This window comes from Choloepus didactylus, chromosome 8, assembly GCF_015220235.1.
Source record: "Choloepus didactylus isolate mChoDid1 chromosome 8, mChoDid1.pri, whole genome shotgun sequence".
NCBI classification, from domain to species: Eukaryota; Metazoa; Chordata; class Mammalia; order Pilosa; family Megalonychidae; genus Choloepus; species Choloepus didactylus.
The window spans coordinates 45,719,413-45,738,498 of NC_051314.1; the positions used below are offsets into that span (position 1 = coordinate 45,719,413).

The 19,086-nt window shown below is 36.9% G+C and overlaps 1 pseudogene; it reads left to right on the top strand.

Moving 5' to 3' along the window:
• The first annotated feature begins 1,119 nt into the window (after window positions 1-1,119).
• Window positions 1,120-14,726, top strand: LOC119542618 (annotated as a pseudogene).
• Window positions 14,727-19,086: the final 4,360 nt, after the last annotated feature.

The following is a 19,086-nucleotide window of genomic DNA, read 5'->3' on the forward strand; positions in this document are numbered from 1 at the left end:
GCCATTTTATGGCCAACACTTTTGTTCCTCTAAAGGATACTGTGGCCAAATTGTATCACAGAAATGAATAAGTTTTTTGGTTTTACCTCCCCTTCTAATTGTAGTTTATTGAGATTGCGGAGTAAACATCCAAGGGGGTAGATTTAGGAGGAAATTCAGTTTTGGAGCCACTGAAAAGTGACTGTATATTACCCATGATTATTTAAGAAATTTGAGAGGCTTGTGGTTTGTTAGGGAACTTTGCTCGTCAGAGGAGATTGCCCGTGAGAGGTTCATCATCACCCTGCTCCGTTAGGGAACTTTGCTCGTCAGAGGAGATTGCCCGTGAGAGGTTCATCATCACCCTGCTCCTTTAGAGGCTTATAGTCTCCCTGAATTTGAGAGGCTTTTGGCTCATTAGGGAACTTTGCTTGTCAGAGGCTTATGGAGATCGCCCGTGAGAGGTTCACAGTCCCTCTGCTCCTTTAGAGGTTTACTGTCTCCCTGGATGAGGCTGACATGAATTGGGGCTATGCTCATCAGAGGCTTATGGAGATTGCCCATGAGAGGCTCACTGTCCCCCTGCTCCTTTAGAGGCTTACAGAGGCCACCCAAAACATTGCTCAAGTGAGACTAACGTCCCAGATCCACACAACCCATCGCAACAACAAAGCAGGCATCCCAGTTTGTCATTGGGGGTCAGGAAATTGCATGCAGTCTTTTGCTCAAGACATCCCCTGAGTTACTTTGACTGCTGCAATGGTGAAAAATGCTCCCAGAGCATCCGAGAGTTTTGACTGAGTGCTCAGATTTTCCTAGGCTTACGAAGCTGGATGCCATGTTAAAGCAGGCTGAGGCGCTGCACTGGGGTGGGCCGGGGTGTCCATGGTACACCAAACAAAACTCTCAAAGGGAGGATCTGGGCAGAAAGATGTCACTTACCTAGGGCCGAATTAGTTGTAGATATTTGAGAGCCATGAGGGTGAGCCGGCATCACGTCAAGGTGGTCTGAGTTGATGGACTCAAACCACTGAATGTGTAAAGCTTGGACAACTAGGTAATTTGGGGAACAGAGTTGACTGAAAGGCTGCCCCATTGCCCTGAGGGGCCAGGAAACTTAAACCTCAGTTGGCCCTCCGAATGGGGTTGACCGGGAGGCTGTCCTGTTGCCCCCCCAAGGAGTTGGAGACTCAAGCCTCAGCTGAAACTCCATCCCGGGTTTCGGCACCAGATGTCAGGTACAGGGTTGTTCAAGAATTGACACAATGCAGCAAGTCAAAGTTTAAGTACAAAGTTTAAGATTTATTAGAGAGAAAACAGATGGGAGGCAAAGGAAAGAAAGAAAATGGCTCCAGCTCTCTATCTGAGAGCAGCATTTTTTAAAGGAAAAAACCACATTGGGATGGAAGGGTGCTGGGGGGAAGGGTGCCTGCTGAGCGTGTCCTGTGCCCTGATTGGATGTGGGCTTATCGACTTCTGAGCTGATTGGTTGCTAGTGTTCTAACACACTACTCTTTGATGTGCAGCTGTATTATCTATGTGGAGGAAGCAGACATTTTGGCTTGCTTGTGGTCGTTCATCTTATGGGCCTATCTGATCTTGCCTCTTCCACCTTTTGGGTGTTAAGGTGCCACCATGGCTGGAACAGCCTTGAACAACCTTCATCCTTTAGTTTATGGTGCACCTGGTTTTAATGAGATAAGATGCAGGGTCCCTAGGTCAGAAATCCCTTCTGTATACTAGATTCTTTTTCTGGAATCCGACAGTGAGCCTTTTATTTTTTCTACTTGCTTTGACATTATTTGTTTAGTTTGGCTTAACTCGCTCAGGGTTTATATGTGTATATATATATACACATATTCTTAAAGTACTTGCTTTCCCCTTTTCTGATCTTGCTGCAAAATGTTCTCATAGTCTGACACCAAAAACAAAAAGAAAAAAGAAAAACAAAAAATGTTAAAGGCATTCTACACCAGATATATTCATTTACACTGAGTCATATACATATCTGATTAAAATGTTCAATAGTAGATGACTCATGGGCCACAATCAAATTATGCATGCAAGAATTTCCCAAGATGCTTCTCACAACTGAAGAGATAAGAAAGTAGGCAAATGGAATAGAAAATAATACTTTACATATCAGTTGAGTGTTAAAGAACGGTCGTTAATTTTCCTGCCTCACAAAAATATGAATGCGCTCTACTACTATTGTAAAAAGTCATGCTTATAGTGCTTATAAGGTAGTTTATAGTGAGCACAACATGTCTTGAAATAAAATCTTGTATGACTTTATTCTGATTCTTAGAGTAAAAATGTGTATACGAGTGTTAGTTTTAAATTTAAAGAACTTTAATACATCAATATCCTTTTGAATTTTACATAAGTAATTAAGAAAGGGTTTATTTTAGTAGGCACTCTTTAAAATTGTCATCTGTTCTATTTATATGGGCAGCTAGGCTCTTCATAGATTTGGAATTAAGAATCTTGATTTTTGCAAGGTTGTATCTTTAGAAAATTTGATTCTGGGCAAAAACTTAGGTCTAAATTAATTTAAGATTAAATGATTAGAATAAGTGTAAATAAAGAGTAATGAAAGAGAATTTAAATCTCTTAGCAGAACGATAACATCTAATCATGATCATTAACTTTGATTTATTTAACTTTTATTAAATATTAATGCCTATTACTCCAAATTATACTAATGTAGCTGTAATTGTTTTATCCATTAAAGGAAACATTTCTTATTAAAGGACATTTGAGGGAAATAGGCAATTCTACAAGACATTAAATTCTAGATTTTAGTGATTAATCAGTAGTCATTTTAGCTAAGAAATAATAGACTCCAAATCTAGAAATTTATTCTTAAATATAATTAGAGGTGTACACGAGTTATTTGCACATAAGAATTTCCATACAAGTGTTATTCATAAAAATGCATAGAATGAAATACTAGGAGCTATACAAGTCACATTTTTCTGGTATATTCAGATAATGGAATGTTATGCATCACAAAACTTAAATTTTTCAAGTAATATGTAATAATATGGGGAAATTCTGATGATACAGCATTAAGAGAAGAAATAAAACAAACAAAAAACAATATACACAGGATGAGTCTAAATTTTTTTATTGAAAAAATTTTTATTGAAATTTGACCACAGTATCTATTAGACCCTGAATGTTTAAGAGTGGCTATATATAGATGAAGGTGTTGCAGGTTCTTTTCAATTTTGTAATTACACCTTTTTTTTATTTTACAAATTTTCTTCAAAAATCACACATCACTGTAATAATCACAAAACATTATTTTAAAAAAGGGGTGGAAATAATGACCATATTTTGAAATGATCAATTGGTGTTTTTTGTCAATATTTAATTTATCTTAAATAAATTTTATTATTTTTTCTCTAACTCTTAAAATTAAATATGTTTTCTATATGGTAATGTTTTACAGGAAAAGTCTTGTGTTTGCTAAGATGTATTCAATTAAAATAGCCTATTCTTCCATAATTTGGATCATTGAGGCTTCATTACCATGATTATTCATTTGCTAATTCAGGAATATTTATCAATTGCCTACTAAGTACCAGGCACTGCTTTAGGTACTGTGGATACAGGAGCAGCAGCATAACAAACATAAATTCTTTCCTATCTTTATTGAGCTTATATTTGCTTCTGTGTAAGTTTACTAATTTGAATTCATGAATGAATTAAGTGTTTTCATTTTTGATGATGTTGAAATCGTGAATATGTATGACTCTAATCCACAGAACAAGGGCGGTGTATCAAAATTTAGTAACAACTATAAATCTGATTCAGTGGGTCTGAACCTAGAACAGCATGGGTCTGAACCAAGACTGCCACTGTTTAAACAGTGCCTACTATCTGGTAAATTCTGGCTTCAATTTGGTTCTTCTCTGTGCCTCCATTTTCTCATCCATAAAATGTAATAGTAGTTTTCTCTCAGGAATGTAGTGAGGATTAAATGAGTCAACACAAATAACATACTTACAATGGAGACTATAGAAGATATAAGAAAGAGATAAGAAACTAGGCAAACGGAATAAACAATAATTATTTATTTAAATTTAAAAAAATTGCCTATTAACTATTATCACATTCAATGACTTCAAACTTCTTTATTTTTAATCTTAGATATACTTCTTAGTCTGAGCTCTTCTCTATGCCAATGCCAATACATTACTGCAGATGAAATGCTATTTTTTAGAACATTAACAATAGCGTATTAACTGATCTCCCTCCAGACAGCATCATGCTTCTGGAAGCAGTCATATTTTGTTGAATGTCATTAGACAGGTACATACATGTAACAACATGACTTACTATTTCTGATTTTGTATGTGTTGAGGAGAGGACAGTGTGTGAGACACCAGGCTTAGATATAAGATTTATAAGGATTGTATTGTAAAACCAATTCTGGTGTTGAATTAGATTTGATTTTCACATTTTTATGCACTTTATGATATAAAAGGTTTATAGTTTTGTGATACATAAAAAGATATATTGATGAGCCAAATTATTAGTACTATCTCTCACCTTTCTACCAATCACCAATGTTCTATCTCTCAGTCTCTTTTGGAATCTTTACCAAGCCCATCAGTTACCTCAGATGTAATATGTTCAGATATAAATATACTAACTTTTTTTTCATACCTAGTATTTACTATATGAATGATTAGCACAACACTTCACCTTGTATCACAAGCTAGAAGCTCTAAAATCACTGTAGACTCTTTTCTCCCTTTTATCCTTTTTATGCAATTGCTTAAATAATAATTGACATCTTCCTTTTTTCTCACCTCCTCTGCTACCTTATTTTGTCCATCTTGTGCTCCTCTTTCCTAGGCTACTACCATACTGTGGTGTATTTACCTCCATTTTCACCCTTTGCAAAATCTTCAATGACTCCCTTTCATCTACATAATCAAATTGATATTCTTTGGTATGTTACACAAAACGACTTTGTATTAAGAACCTCCTCACATATCCTGTTTTACCTCTTGACTCTACAAGTTTGCTGTTTATACCTCAAGAATGCTATTTCTAGCCTCTCAAATATGACATCTATACTCAAGTCTTTTTCTTTTCATCATTGCCCATAACATTTGCCTGGCTACAAATGTCTTTTTCCTTAGCAAATAACCATTCATTTGTTAAAAGTGAGCTCAGATATTACCTCATAAACATTTTCTACTCTATCAAGCTACCAATGCTGCCAATGTACCTTGTCTATACATTCCCAACATCCATAGAATTTGTCACTATATATATTGTAAAAATCTGCTCATCTATGTGTATTTCCACACTAGACTTGGAAGCTGGGGTCATTATACATTTGTATCCATGGATCAGCAGAGTATTCCAGTGCTGAAACAGATATTCAACAAATATTTCTTGAATGGTTTATTCAAGTTAGACAGGTGTTGGATTCCACAAATAAATTTCTGACTGCTTTCTTAGAGTCAGTTAGGGAAGGTGCTAAGCTCCCTAAATGATACCTTATATATCATCTGCTAGAACTCCAAAGAGGTTCTACTTTGAGGAAGTCTTTCTGGCATCCTAGTTGCTTTCTGTTAAACTGTATTGCTAAAATGCACTCCAGCCTCACAACCATTATGGGCACCACAATGGCAAACTCAACAGGAAACACAAAGGAAGGCATATATATTTACCCTCATATATATATATATATTCACACCAAAATTTGCATTGCATCTTCTGCATGTAAAAATAAAAATCTTTTAGAAAATGAATAGATTTAGGATTTTGATGGGCTCAGGTCCCTCAGGCCTTTCTATGTCACTTTCTGATTTGGGTGACATTTGCAGGTGGTGATATGAAAAAGCTGTCAGAGCTGGCTTTCAGTAGTGGTTTCCTTGCTCTTGCTTCAAGGTCAGGGTTGTTAGTAATACAATCAAATCAGTTCAAAAGCCCTATGATCAACCTAGTTCTCTTGGGAGTTGCTTCTTTTCTGGAGGTAGAGTTGGTGTCCACTCAAGCCAAAGCAATTTTATTTTAATTGCAAAATTTAACAATTTTGATCTTAATTGTGGACAGTAGGCAAAAACTTTGGCAATAAAAACCAATGATTTCAAACTTTAACAATTATAGATGGTAAAATAAGTAATTATGAAAGAAAAATGTTTCATATGCTGATGCCTGCAATAAATGGACAGAAGGGAAGGTATAGATTTATTGAATAAACAATAGCATATTAAGCAAGAAGTATTTTAATTAAACTGATTTCTTAGAATCAGCTAGTATTGTAATTTTTATAGATACATTTAAATTAAGAATTTCCCTCTATGATGACTATTCATTGGCTCTATTTTTTTTCATCTCACCTCAAAATGGCTTTTTGCCAGAATCAGTTTATAGTGCAACTACTATGTCTTATACCTAAAAGACAAAATATCTTTTGGCCTCCTTTCAATAATGAGATATATGCATTATAATAATGTATTAAATTGCCAAAAGTTAGAGTGACAGTATCCAGAAGCAAAAAAGTAATTATAAATCACTTATCTGAAATGTGTGTAGAATATTTTGTCAAACTATCCTATTCTTCATGTTTCTTCCTTTTAAAGGATTTGGTACACTGAAGTAGTTAGAGAATTGTTGAAAACTAAATTGTTTAATTTTCAAGCATTATTCACAAATGATTTGTTGATTAACTGTAATCCTAGTTAAATGGATAAAAATAACCTGTTGACAAATTTCATCTTTGAATGGGATCCTAAATTAGCCCTTTTATCTCTTGAAAGATTAGGGAATTTGAAAAATCCTTATTCTTGAAAATAAAGATCATGGGATTAGTGTCCTTTTTGTATTTCATTTGTTTGCAAAACCGTTCTTCTTTTTGAGTATGGCTAATAGACATATTGTCATTTTTCCCTTTGTAAAAGCTCATCATCATTATCAGCAACAACAACAAACATGAGTAAAATCCTGTGCAGAGAATTGGACATGGGATGATGACAAGATATATAGTCTATAATTCATGCAGAATTACATTCTTCTTTATATTTAGTACAGTGGTGGTATTTATCATGTGTAAATTTGATTATTTAGTAAACATTCAATAAGTATACAGTGCAATATATTTCAAGTCTCTGACAAGTATGATACAATAATGCTCCTCTTACAAATAAAATTTTAAGAAGAACTAACCTATCCCTATCAGGCACTTTACAATATTATTAGAATTTAATGGTGGCATTACTATTAAAATTAGTAAGAAATAAAATATAACTCCATTAAATTCTTCTAATATGAAACTATTTCTCTTTGACATGAGCTGTCAACTCCTCTGATACTTCACTTCACTAAATCTTCATTCACTATACATCATAATTTATAAACTTTTATAGAATTTGATTCATAGATGGTACCTTAGTTATAACATATTCACTATTTAGCTTTTACTTTATTTTTTTTAAAATATAATCTCTAAAGCAACAATGAAGTGTTTCCCACTCAGAGCAACAAAATCAAAAGAAATAACCTTTTTTGGATGTACATTTTTTTCCAGATGTCTAGTCCTACCAATACTCTAAAGTTTTCCTTTCTGCAATGTTTTATAAATACCACACATAAATCTTTGAGGATACCTGGAGCCACATTATAGACTGAAAAATAATTATTCAGTTAATAACCATATCCAAAGCATTTATCCAATGAAATACTATAGAGTGTTGAAATTAATTTTTAACTTCTTCTCAATAATAAAAAATTTGATTGGAAAAATTTTCAAATTCTTGTCAAGTTTTTCCTCCCCGTCCTTCTTTCTTCTACAAAAGCATATTAGCCATTGTAATTTGTGGTCTGAAAGACAATCCTATCACTTCATTACTCCAAATGTTGAATTGTCAATACAAACTCATACACATCATAGAACTCTTGTCCCTTTTATCCAACACAAAAATTTGCTAATGCATATTAAAATATACAAGCAAAAGCCAGGCACAGATTCAGCATTGTTTTCTGGAGGGGTTGTCAAATCCATCACACACTGCTTTTTAAAAATATTTTCTTTTCCCAGTAGGCACGTTTTATTTTTGAAGTAATAGGTTAATGCTGACAATATCTGTGGTACATCTAAATTCAGAGGAAGATGTTTAAGTTTGGAGCTCTTGATTTTTATACTCGATAATTTATGCAGGAGTAGGGAACTCTGTGTTACCTTCTAATTTCTAGCCAAGTGTGTCTCAGTTGAAAAATTCTAGGTTATTTTCGATAATCTAGATAAAGTATAGCCTGCTAAAGCACTCTTACATGACAATATCCCAAATAGTAAAAAGATTATTAGAATGTTTACAAAGAGCTCTTGTATATGTCCATACTACCTAGGTGTCCCCTGGGAAGGGAGAAATAAGTTACAGACCTTCTTTAAGATACTCAGCCTTCAAAATGGCTCCCCTGACCCCTGTATCAAGTTCTTGTGTAGTCCCCTCCCACATTTTATCAGAATGGTCTGTTTGACCAATAGAATACAGAAGTTATATATTATGTGATATCAGAGGTTGGGCCATATAAAAGACGGTATGGCATCTCCTTGCTTCCTTTTCTGTCTTAGAGGAAGCCATATACAGTGTCATAAAGACATTTAAAGAACCCTGTGAGAGCTACATGGCAAGGAACTTATGCCTCCTGCTAAAGCCAGCAAGGAACTGAGGCATTCTGACAACAGCTATATGAGTGAGCCATCTTGGAAACAGATTCCCCAGCCCTAATCAAGCCTTCTGATGACTATAGTCCTAGTTGTCATATTGGCTGCAACCTTATGTGAGACCCTGAGCCAGACCCACAGAAACTTTGAGTTAATATTTAAGGTACTAAATTTTGGGGCATTTTTTTTATGCAGCAATGGATAATTAATACACACTGTTAACCTTCCTAATGTCTTATACTACTTTTCCCTAATTTTACATGTGTTAGGAATCTGTTTCTCACTTCCAGAGTGTATTTCAGAATTTCTGAGAAATTCCCAGGCTTTATATCTATAATTGCAAAATGCTTTTTCTAGTTTTTATTGTTTAGGAAGACTTCTCTCTCTCTGTATGCATGGCTGTGCCAGTTCGGATATATTATGTCCTCCAGAAAAAGCCGTATTCTTTAATGCAATCTTGTGGGGGCAGACTGATTAATCTTTCTGATTAGGGTGTGATCTCTTGAATGACTGTTTCCATGGAGATGTGACTTATGTAACTGTAGGTGATAACTCTGATTGAATTATTTCCATGGAGGTGTGGCCTCACCCATTCAGCATGGGTCTTGACTAGTTTACTGGAGAGTAAGAGCTCAGACAGAAGGAGTTCAGTGCTGCACCTGAGAGAGACATTTTGGAGATGGCAGTTGAAAGCAGACCTTTGTTAACACTGATGTTTTGGAGATGCTAGCTCAGAGTTTGCTCCAGAGAAGCTAAGAGAGCAGAAGCCCAGAGACATTTTGGAGAAAGCTATTTGAAACTAGAACACTGGAGCAAAGGATCATCAGATGCCAGCCCTGTGCTTTCCGAGCTAACAGAGGTTTTCCAGACACCAACAGTCTTCTTCAGTGAAGGTACCCGCTTGTTTCTGCCTTGGTTTGGACACCTTCATGGTTATAGAACATAAATTTGTAAACAAATAAACCTCCTTTATAAAAGGCAGTCCATTTCTGGTATTTTGCATAACAGCAGCATTAGCAAACTGGAGCAATGGTGCTTCCACTTTCTGTCTTCATAATCTGAGCACTATGTTGACTGGCTTACTGCCTCTGTGCTTAACTCAGTAGCTTTTTGTTATACAGATGATAATGTGACTGATGAACTAATTCAATTTTTTTTTTTTGGTGGGGATGGGGGTGGGAGATGGGTTTGGAGGATTGGGAGACAAAGAAGAAACTCCTATTGGGGCTGAGAATAGGAGCTATTATCCTCATTGAGAAGAATCAGAACATCATAGCACTTCCTGTATTTGTGTTATTAAACATGCTCCTGGTTTCAGTTGTTCCGAGTTATTGCTATTTAACAATTTTACATTGCATATACGTTCATTTCCATGCACACACATAATTTAACTACAACTTTGTTTACTATGCTTATTTATTTCTCAGCTCTCCACAGGGATTCACATATAAATAATGCTCAAATAATATGCCCTCAAGGGTTCACTTTCCTTCTAGGATTGCTTGCTTTTTTACCACCCTGGCCCTTTATAATTTCTGTGTTCTAGCTTTTAAATTTCTGTGTCCTAGAGTCTTCAATGATGATAACCTCATTTACAATTAAAATAAATCTTTTGGTACAAAGAAAGGAGAGTCTAAATTTAGAAAGACCTTTTTTCAAAATTTAAATGCAGTGGTATTATTCTATGTGAAGAAATTCTTCTCTTTACAGAGATGACAAGTTATAGTAGATACTTATTCCATAGCTTACATTTCGTGTTTAAAATTCTGCTACAGTTTAGCATGCTTTCATTGGGATTTTTTTCCATTATGCAGTTTTCATTATATTTTCCATTAGTGAAGAAAAACAATGACCCAAAGAATCCATGTGTCTAAGGCATATAATTTCAGAAAGCAGCAACTACATCATTGATTTTTCCCTCCCAAATGATGTGCTATAAAAGAGAGAAAAGAATATAGTGAGTCAGTATAAAATAAGAACATGTTTTAGTAATGTGAAACACTCTGACCTCAGATTCCACTGAATACGGTTTCTTCACTTTAAAACAGATTTAACCCAACAAATGTTTGCTCTTGCTTGCTCTTTCTATCCTCTCCTCCTCTTCCTCTCTCTCTATCATCTATCTGTCAGGAGTTCTTTAATCTTTTTATTTATACATATACTGTTTTGTGTAAAATGGATTCGAGGCCCTTTTCAACAGTAAATAAAATACAAGCTAACGTGCTTCCAAAGTAGGCAAGAAACACCATCTACCTTATTAATACTCTCTTTCTCTCTCTCTGATTTCATTGAAATTTCCAGACAGCTATAGAAACTCTGAGAGGGTAATATCTATTATTTAGGAATACCAAAGAATCTCTGCTAGAAATGAGAGAGTGAAGGAAGGTCCAGTAGTAAGTCTCTCTTGTGGGAGAAGAGTAAGTGTGAGAAAACAAGGAAACGAGACTTTGGGAGAATCCCATTATTACCTCTAACTCAGAGATGTCAGAGCTGTGGAAAAGGGTGGAAAATGAGGTGGGTGGGAACCCCACTAGGTGCTGCCACTAATGGTAGTAGTTCTATCACTGCACCAAGAAGCAGCCTAGGCATTGAACTAAGTAAGTGAAAAAAGTGAAAAACACATTGCAGGGGCTTTTTCTAGAAAAATATTTGAGAGTTTGGAATTCTGGAGAAATAATATTAATGAAGATTATAATAATGACAAGGAACACAATATTTTTCATTCATGGAGTGCCTTGTTTAATAAATGATACATTAATTAATAGTGGGGAACCACCCTGAGCCTCTTGGTGAAGATGATAACTCTAGACAAAGAACCAGGAAACCTCTAGTGCCAACTCATATTTTTCACACCACAAAAAGAGAACATCATCATCAGAGAGGTGAAGATACTTATACTTTCCTATAGCGTCAGATATTTCCACATTTCCTCCAGGCTGAAGGATCAGTGAACTTAGTACAGTTCTTTCTAGAAATCTCCAACCCATACCTTCTAACATCTAGTCGTAAACTCATATTATATTCAAATACTAAGCAGACTTGAGTTTCTCTCCGCAAAATTAAGCAAATAGCGATATATCACAATGCTTGTGGAAAGATATCGCCATTTAAATAAGGGGATTATTTGTTAATTATTTCCGGAAGTACTTATTGTTTGTTCACTATGAGTCAGGAAACATGCTAGAAACGGTAGAATAAATAGTGAAGAAAGAGACAAAATCCCACACTCATGCAATCACTTACTGTAAGAACAAAAGAGAATGTTTTAAAAGATTTTTGGTTTTCTTTCTCTTTGTTTTGTTTTCAGCAAAATTCAATAGAATGTTGCAACTGTATAGGTAGTTTAAAATGTTAGGAAGAGCAGGAACCACGGCGGCCTTTGAGGCGGCGCCGGCCCCACGGCTCTGGGCTGGGGCATCACGGCCTTCCAGGCGACCGCGAGGGGAGCCGTCACCGCCTCGGGCCCGTGGGGTCCCCCGGCACGGCCGAGTGAGGGGCAGCCCTCGGTGACCCGTACTGGCGAGGCAGCAGCATGCATGGCGGGCGCTGCCTGCCGGGGAGCTGATCCAGCCCTCGGCGGGCGAGCTGTCCCGGGCCAGTGCACACCAACATCCTGTGCTCCGTGCACGGCTGCGTCAAGATCCTGTCCAACTGCCCCGCGCTCAACATGCACCTGGTCAAGAGCCACCGCTCCAAGTATTTCACTTATCTTACTGTACTCTGAAGATGTAATGCAGATGGTATGAACCCAGTGGGCATTCTAATGACTTACCAAACAAACTAGAGGCATCAACAGAAAGCAGCTTGTGAGAGCCTGGGCCTGAAGGTCCCCCAGTCTGGGAAAGACACTTTATGAAAATGCATGTTGAAAGGAAGCAAAAATGTAGTAAGTGCAGCAATTCTTATTGTACTGAATGGTACTTGAAAAGACACGTGGAGGATTGTGGCAAGACCTTCCAGTGCACATGTGGCTGTTCTTATGCCCCCAGAACTGCCTTGTAGTCACACATCTACCGAACTGGCCATGAGATCCCTGCTGAGCACAGGGATCTACCTAGTAAGAAAAGGAAAATGGAGAACACCATGAACATCCAGAAGTTGTCAAAAAAAAAAAAAAAAAAGACCATTGAATCTTTGATGGATAAACCAATCTCTAGACCAGACTCTTAAGAACTAGAAACTTCAGAAATAAAGCTAGTAGCTTCCTTTGAAGACTTGCGGCTCTAATGCCAGAAAACAGACTTTCATAACACTTTCAACATACCCTCAGAAGTTGCTTTTACCTTTGGCTAAACTGCCTGTTATGCCATTTTCTCTTATGCTTGTCCCTGTGCCTACTACCGCTGACTCCTTGGCCCAGCCTTTAGCATTAGGTGTGGATCACCACAGCTCTGCCATGGGTGCCGCTCACTTACTCCCCTTGGCCATAAGAACCCTGATCCTCAGCCTAGATTCAGAGGCTTGCTCTCTTAAGGAGAGCCTGCCTCTCTCAAAACTTGTGAATCTCTTTGCTGTTGAGCCAATCAGTACAGGTGTTCAGGTGAACTTGGGTAAAAGTCCACCTATTACTTTACAACAACCAGGGAACACATGTCCAATGAACAGCATTTCTTCCATCAATGTGCAGACAGATCTGTCTTATGGCTCACCAAGCTTCATGCCTTCTGCACAGTGGGTTTCCCCAGACTCCTCTGTAATGTCTTGTTCACAAACTGATTGGACATTTGGTTTTCAAGTTTCACTCCCATTAGCGTTCATACTCAAATGTTACCCAGTTCTAAAGTAACTTCATCTATAGCTGCTTAGAATGATGCTTTTTTTAGATGCTTGTTTCTAGTCAGGTGGGATCTCCAGAGAACTGGAAACCAATGGAGCACAAAATTCTACAGATGACCAGGTACACATAGACCAAGTGGTAATGTGTGGAGACATTTTTAAGAATATCCATTCATCATATGGGATTTCTACAGACAATATTGTAAGCAACCATTTGGAAGCAGATACTATATAACTCATGTTTTTTTTTAAATTAATTAATTAATTAATTAATTTTTAACCTCAGAATAACCCTAAAACTTTAAATCAAGATACTGAGAAATCTGCACCAATTGTATACTTCAGTGAGCAGAATAATATTCTTCCTTCACAAAACATGACAGATAATCAGACCCAAACCATAGATTTATTAAGTAATTTAGAAAACATTCTGTTAAATAACCTGCCAGGTCAGACACTGGATAATTGCAGTCTTTTGTCTGACATGAACACTGGACCTGACACACATGTCCCATCTGGCTCAATCTAGAATTCTGGCATAGATTTTTTTTGATATTGAAGAGTTATTTTTGGTGTCAAATATCCAAACTCAAATGGAAGAGAGTAAACTCAGCAAAATGAACACTGAAGACCTGGAATTCCTGGGCACAGAGAATTTATTCTTGTAGTCACCTCTGCTCAGTCCTACAGTTGTAGGGGAAAATGGTAATTTCTTAGGCCTCAAAATGTTTGACATGCAGACACAGACACACTTAAACTTCTCTTTAGCAGTAACCCTCATCTGCTCTGGGAAGTATTCTGAAACACTCCAGCTTGTCCATGAGCGCTGATTCATCTGACAAAGAAACCCAAACAGAAGAGATTTCCACTAAAAACCTACCTGCTCTCAAAAGCAGTTAAGTTGAACAGTACAGAAACACAGACCGTGAATTCTGGTTTTGAAACCCTGGGAAGTTTGTTTTTTATCAGTGATGAAACTCAAACAGCCATGGATGACTTCCTTCTAGCCAATTTGGCCTGGAACACAACGAAATCTCAATTAAGTTCTGTGGAAACCCAGACATGCAGAACTACACATTCTCCCACGTCTAAAAGTCCACATGCGGGACGACATTTACAGTTTTCTTTGGGATTTAGAAAGTGGGGAACAGGGACAACAATATTAACTATTGAATGTAGTTGTTTATGCAGTTGCTTAGATTCTTTGCCTTTTGTACTTGTAAACATGAAATTTGTGTATAAATGTGAGTGTATTATAATGTGTATGACACTGATCTAAAAATGATTGTTTTTGTTGCCTACCATTGCCCCTTTAAACTAGTCTTTCTTTCTAAAAAATAAATGTATTTCACTCCTTTAAAACAATATTAGCCATTTAGCTGAAGCCAAGCTTAGCAGGTATTAGGGTACAAACTTTTCAAATCTTTAAACATTTTATGTTGGAGTGTAAGTTACTTAACTTAAATTGCACCTAAAATATGTTTTTAACAGTGTTTGTTAGAAATTCCTATTTTCCCAACAGTAACCTGTAAAGTGGATTTAGGCCATAAGGCTTACATGGTTTGAAACTCATGCTGCCTACATCTTTATCTGCTTTGCCTTCTCACTCTTCTGACTTGAAGACGCAAAGAAAAACTGTAGTTGTCTCTGACTTTTAAAATAGTTTTCCTGTAGTCAACTTCTCTGCATGAGCTATTATTGATATCAATGTGAGTGTTCAGTATTTTATTCACAAGAGGCTCATGGCTGTAAAATTATTTTGTAAGGGAGTAATAGCAAGGGCTTATGTGTAAACAGCAATTCTCCCAATTGAAATAACAGTGAGTAACCCACAGAATGGAAACACTGGGGTGTGTCCTACTAATATCCTGCTGTCTATAGTAGTAGTTGTTTAGAGTAGTACCCCAGAGCTGCTTTCTAAGGTACACCACAGGCTGTATCTGAGCTTATTGTTTCAAGGTGACCCACCTTTCTTCATCCACCACTCATCTCCTTTCCTTGAATGATTTTCAAAAGACATCAGTCTAGCCAGGGTATTATTTGTGCGTTGATGGTAAGAATTTCAGAATAGAAATTAATATGGTAGTCTGCATTTTGCTTTTTTTTTTTTAAAGAAAGTTATACCAAAAAGTCTTCTTCAAAAAGAAGAAAGAAGGTGAAGACTTACTGTTTCAATCAAGAGCATTTTTTTATTTTGGGATGGGAGCAAGGTCAAGTATGCTTTCTGGATTTTCTATATTTAGGAGATCCTGCTTGTTGGCCAACTTTCAGAAAAGTGAGAATCAGTGCAGTTTGTAAGTGTTCTAAGTTTACAAAGAAATGCTTTGTCCCTTCTTTTGCACACATTGTGCTATGGAAGGTTAACTCCTCAAAGGAAAACTTAGCAAGGGGACTAAATTCCTTAAAATAAAATGATGGTGTTACTACTAATTCATATTCCATACGTCAGATACAGAGAAAGTGGTTGTAATGGGTAAACAACATACATCCTGGGCAGATAACTGAATTTGGTAATCAAAAGAGTTTGCTTTGATCACAGTTATCTATGAATATGGGTTTCAAAACAAAACCTTAACTTAGAATTTCATTGTGACTTAGAATCATCACTGCCTTAATGTTTAAACATCTATTTAAGACCTCCAAATAAAGGAGAAATGAATGTTTATGGCTTTTTGTAACTATAAGTACATTGATCTATGGCTTAAACAACAACAGTTGTGACAATGTGCCAGTTTGTATATATTATGTCCCCCAGAAAAAGCCACATTCCTTAATGCAATCTTGTGGGGGCAGATTGATTAATCTTTTTGAGTAGGGTATGACCTCTTGATTGGATGTTTCCGTGGAGATTTGGCCTCACCCATTCAGGGTAGGTCTTGATTAGTTTACTGGAGTCCTTTAACGGGAGCTCACATGGAGAGCAGCAAGATGAAAACACCCTAGGATAGGCTAAGCCAAGACCCAGACGCTTGCTGATGCTTTGAGATGCTAGCTCAGAGTTTGCTCTGGAGAAGCTAAGAGAGGAAAAACACCCCCAAAAATGCTTGTTGATTGTTCTAGTTTGCTAATGCTGCCAGGATGCAAAATACCAGAAATGGATCAATTTTTATAAAGGGGGTTTATTTGGTTACACAGTTATAGTCTTAAGGCCATAAAGTGTCCAAGGTAACACATCAGCAATTGGGTATCTTCATTGGAGGATGACCAATGGCATCCAGAAAATCTCTGTTAGCTGGGAAGGCATGTGGCTGGCGTCTGCTCCAAGTTCTGGTTTCAAAAGGCTTTCTCCCAGGACATTCCTCTCTAGGCCACAGCTCCTCTTCAGAATTTACTCTTGGTTGCTCTTGGGGCTTTTGTCCTCTCTTAGCTTCTCTGGAGCAAGAGTCTGCTTTCAATGGCCATCTTCAAACTGTCTCTCATCTGCAGCTACTCTCTCAGCTTCTGTGCATTCTTCAGAGTGTTTCTCTTGGCTGTGGCAAGCTTGGTCCTGAGCTTTTGAAGGGCTCCAGTGAACTAATCAAGGTCCACACTGAATGGGCAGGGCCACACCTCCATGGAAATGATCTAATCAGAGTTATCACCCACAGTTGGGTGGGTCACATCTCTGTGGAAACAGTCAAAGAATTACAATCTAATCCACACTAATATATATGCCCACACAAGATTACTCAAAGATAATGACATTTTGGGGGACATAATATATTCAGACTGGCACACTGAGGCTCAGAGATTCTTGGAGATGAAGACAGAAGGATGTTACCTGAATTGTTCTAAGAGTATTTAAAAAACTGAAATTCGGTGATTAAAAAGAAGGAAAAATTCTTTGAAAAAAATGTTAGAAAGAGGAAACAAAACAAAACAAAACAAAAAAGACGTGCGGAAATCACACGGTTGCCTAAGTAAAAACTCTAATGGAGTCTAGCTTCTTTGATCTTAAAATTCTTATTGACCCCCATCTCCCTCCAGCTTTTATCTTGTTACTGTGCCTCTGCACAGAAAAGCAAAATCTTATAAAATGTGTTAGCTATTTTGAATCCCACCATTTCAGTAGAATTCCAGTTAGATTTTCATCTTACATTTCAACTAGAAGATTCTTGTCAATGTCAATTCCTCCATCTTTTGGATTCAATAGTCATTTCAAACATTAACTTATTGAACCAATATTGATTAGGCACTTATTATTTGCCAGGCACTGCACTAGGCACTGGAAATGCATAGTTAACTAAACAGGCAAAATACCCTCCTGGAGTTTACTTTCTAGTGGATTTCCTTTTAGTTAACCTCTTACTCACGTCAGTTATCCTTGAAGCACTCTTTATTTGTCTTAGTGGATCTCCTCATCCTCTTTGATACTTCTTCTCAGGATTCTTTTCTTGATCATCCTCAGTCTTTGGAGTTTTTTTGTTTTTTTAACATCTGCACTTTTTCCTAGGTGATGGCCTTCGATATCCCAAATACCAAATACATGTTTCTTCCTTTAAACTCTCTTCTGAAATCTAGACTCATGTATTACAAGTAGGCACTAATCACCCCTTAGATGTTGTGTAGCTACATATGTGAACAATTCTGGGAGCTTATGTGCTGAGGAGCAGGAGTGCTACAGAGCATGTCCCTGTGGCCTCACCCAAAGTTAATACATAACATCTAAACAATAGAGGCCCATGGGAACATGTACATAAAGCTTGGTGTTCCATATCCTTAGAAACAAAGCATCCTAAGTAAAATCAACAATGTCATGCAGTAGTCTTGCCTTGGAGACTGGAGCCTGGCCAGCTTCAGCTTCAAGGGAACACTCTTAATTATGACAAATGTATTTTGGGCTTTAAAAGGGAAAGCCCCTCTTGGATTCCCTGAAGCCTTAGCCTGTAAGGTGGATGCACTTTGTATGGCTGATGGATTCCCTTTCAGGGCTCCAAGGACGACCATAGAGTGAAAGGCTTCCTGGCATGTTGCTTTATTTATTTATTCTATTTTTTATTGTGATTATTCACATACCGTACAATTATCCAAAGATCCAAAGTGTACAATCAGTTGCTCCAGTACCATCATACAGCTGTGCATCCATCACAACTAATTTTTGTTCAATTTTTAGAACATTTTCATTACTCCAGAAAAGAAAGAAAGACAAAGAAGAAAAAAAAAGAAAAAAAAAAAAAAAGAAAAGGAAACTCAAATCCTCCCATATCCTTAACCAACCCCCCTCCATTGTTGACTCATAGTATTGGTATAGTACATTTGTTACTGTTTATAATAGAACATTGAAATACTACTAACTGTAGTATACAGTTGGCAATAGGTATATATTTTTTTCCTATATACCCCTCTATTAATAACTTCTGGTTGTAGTGTCATACATTTGTTCTGGTTCATGAAAAAGATTTCTAATATTTGTACAACTAATCTCGGACGTTGCCCATGACAAGATTTACTGTTTTATACATTCCCATCTTTTTACCTCCAACTTTCCTTCTGGTGATAAAGATGACTCTGAGCTTCCCCTTTCCACCACATTCATGCACCATTCAGCACTGTTAGTTATTCTCACAACGTGCTACCATCACCTCTGTTCATTTCCAAATATTTAAATTCATCCTAGTTGAAAGTTCTGCTCATATTAACCAACTGCTCCCCATTCTTTA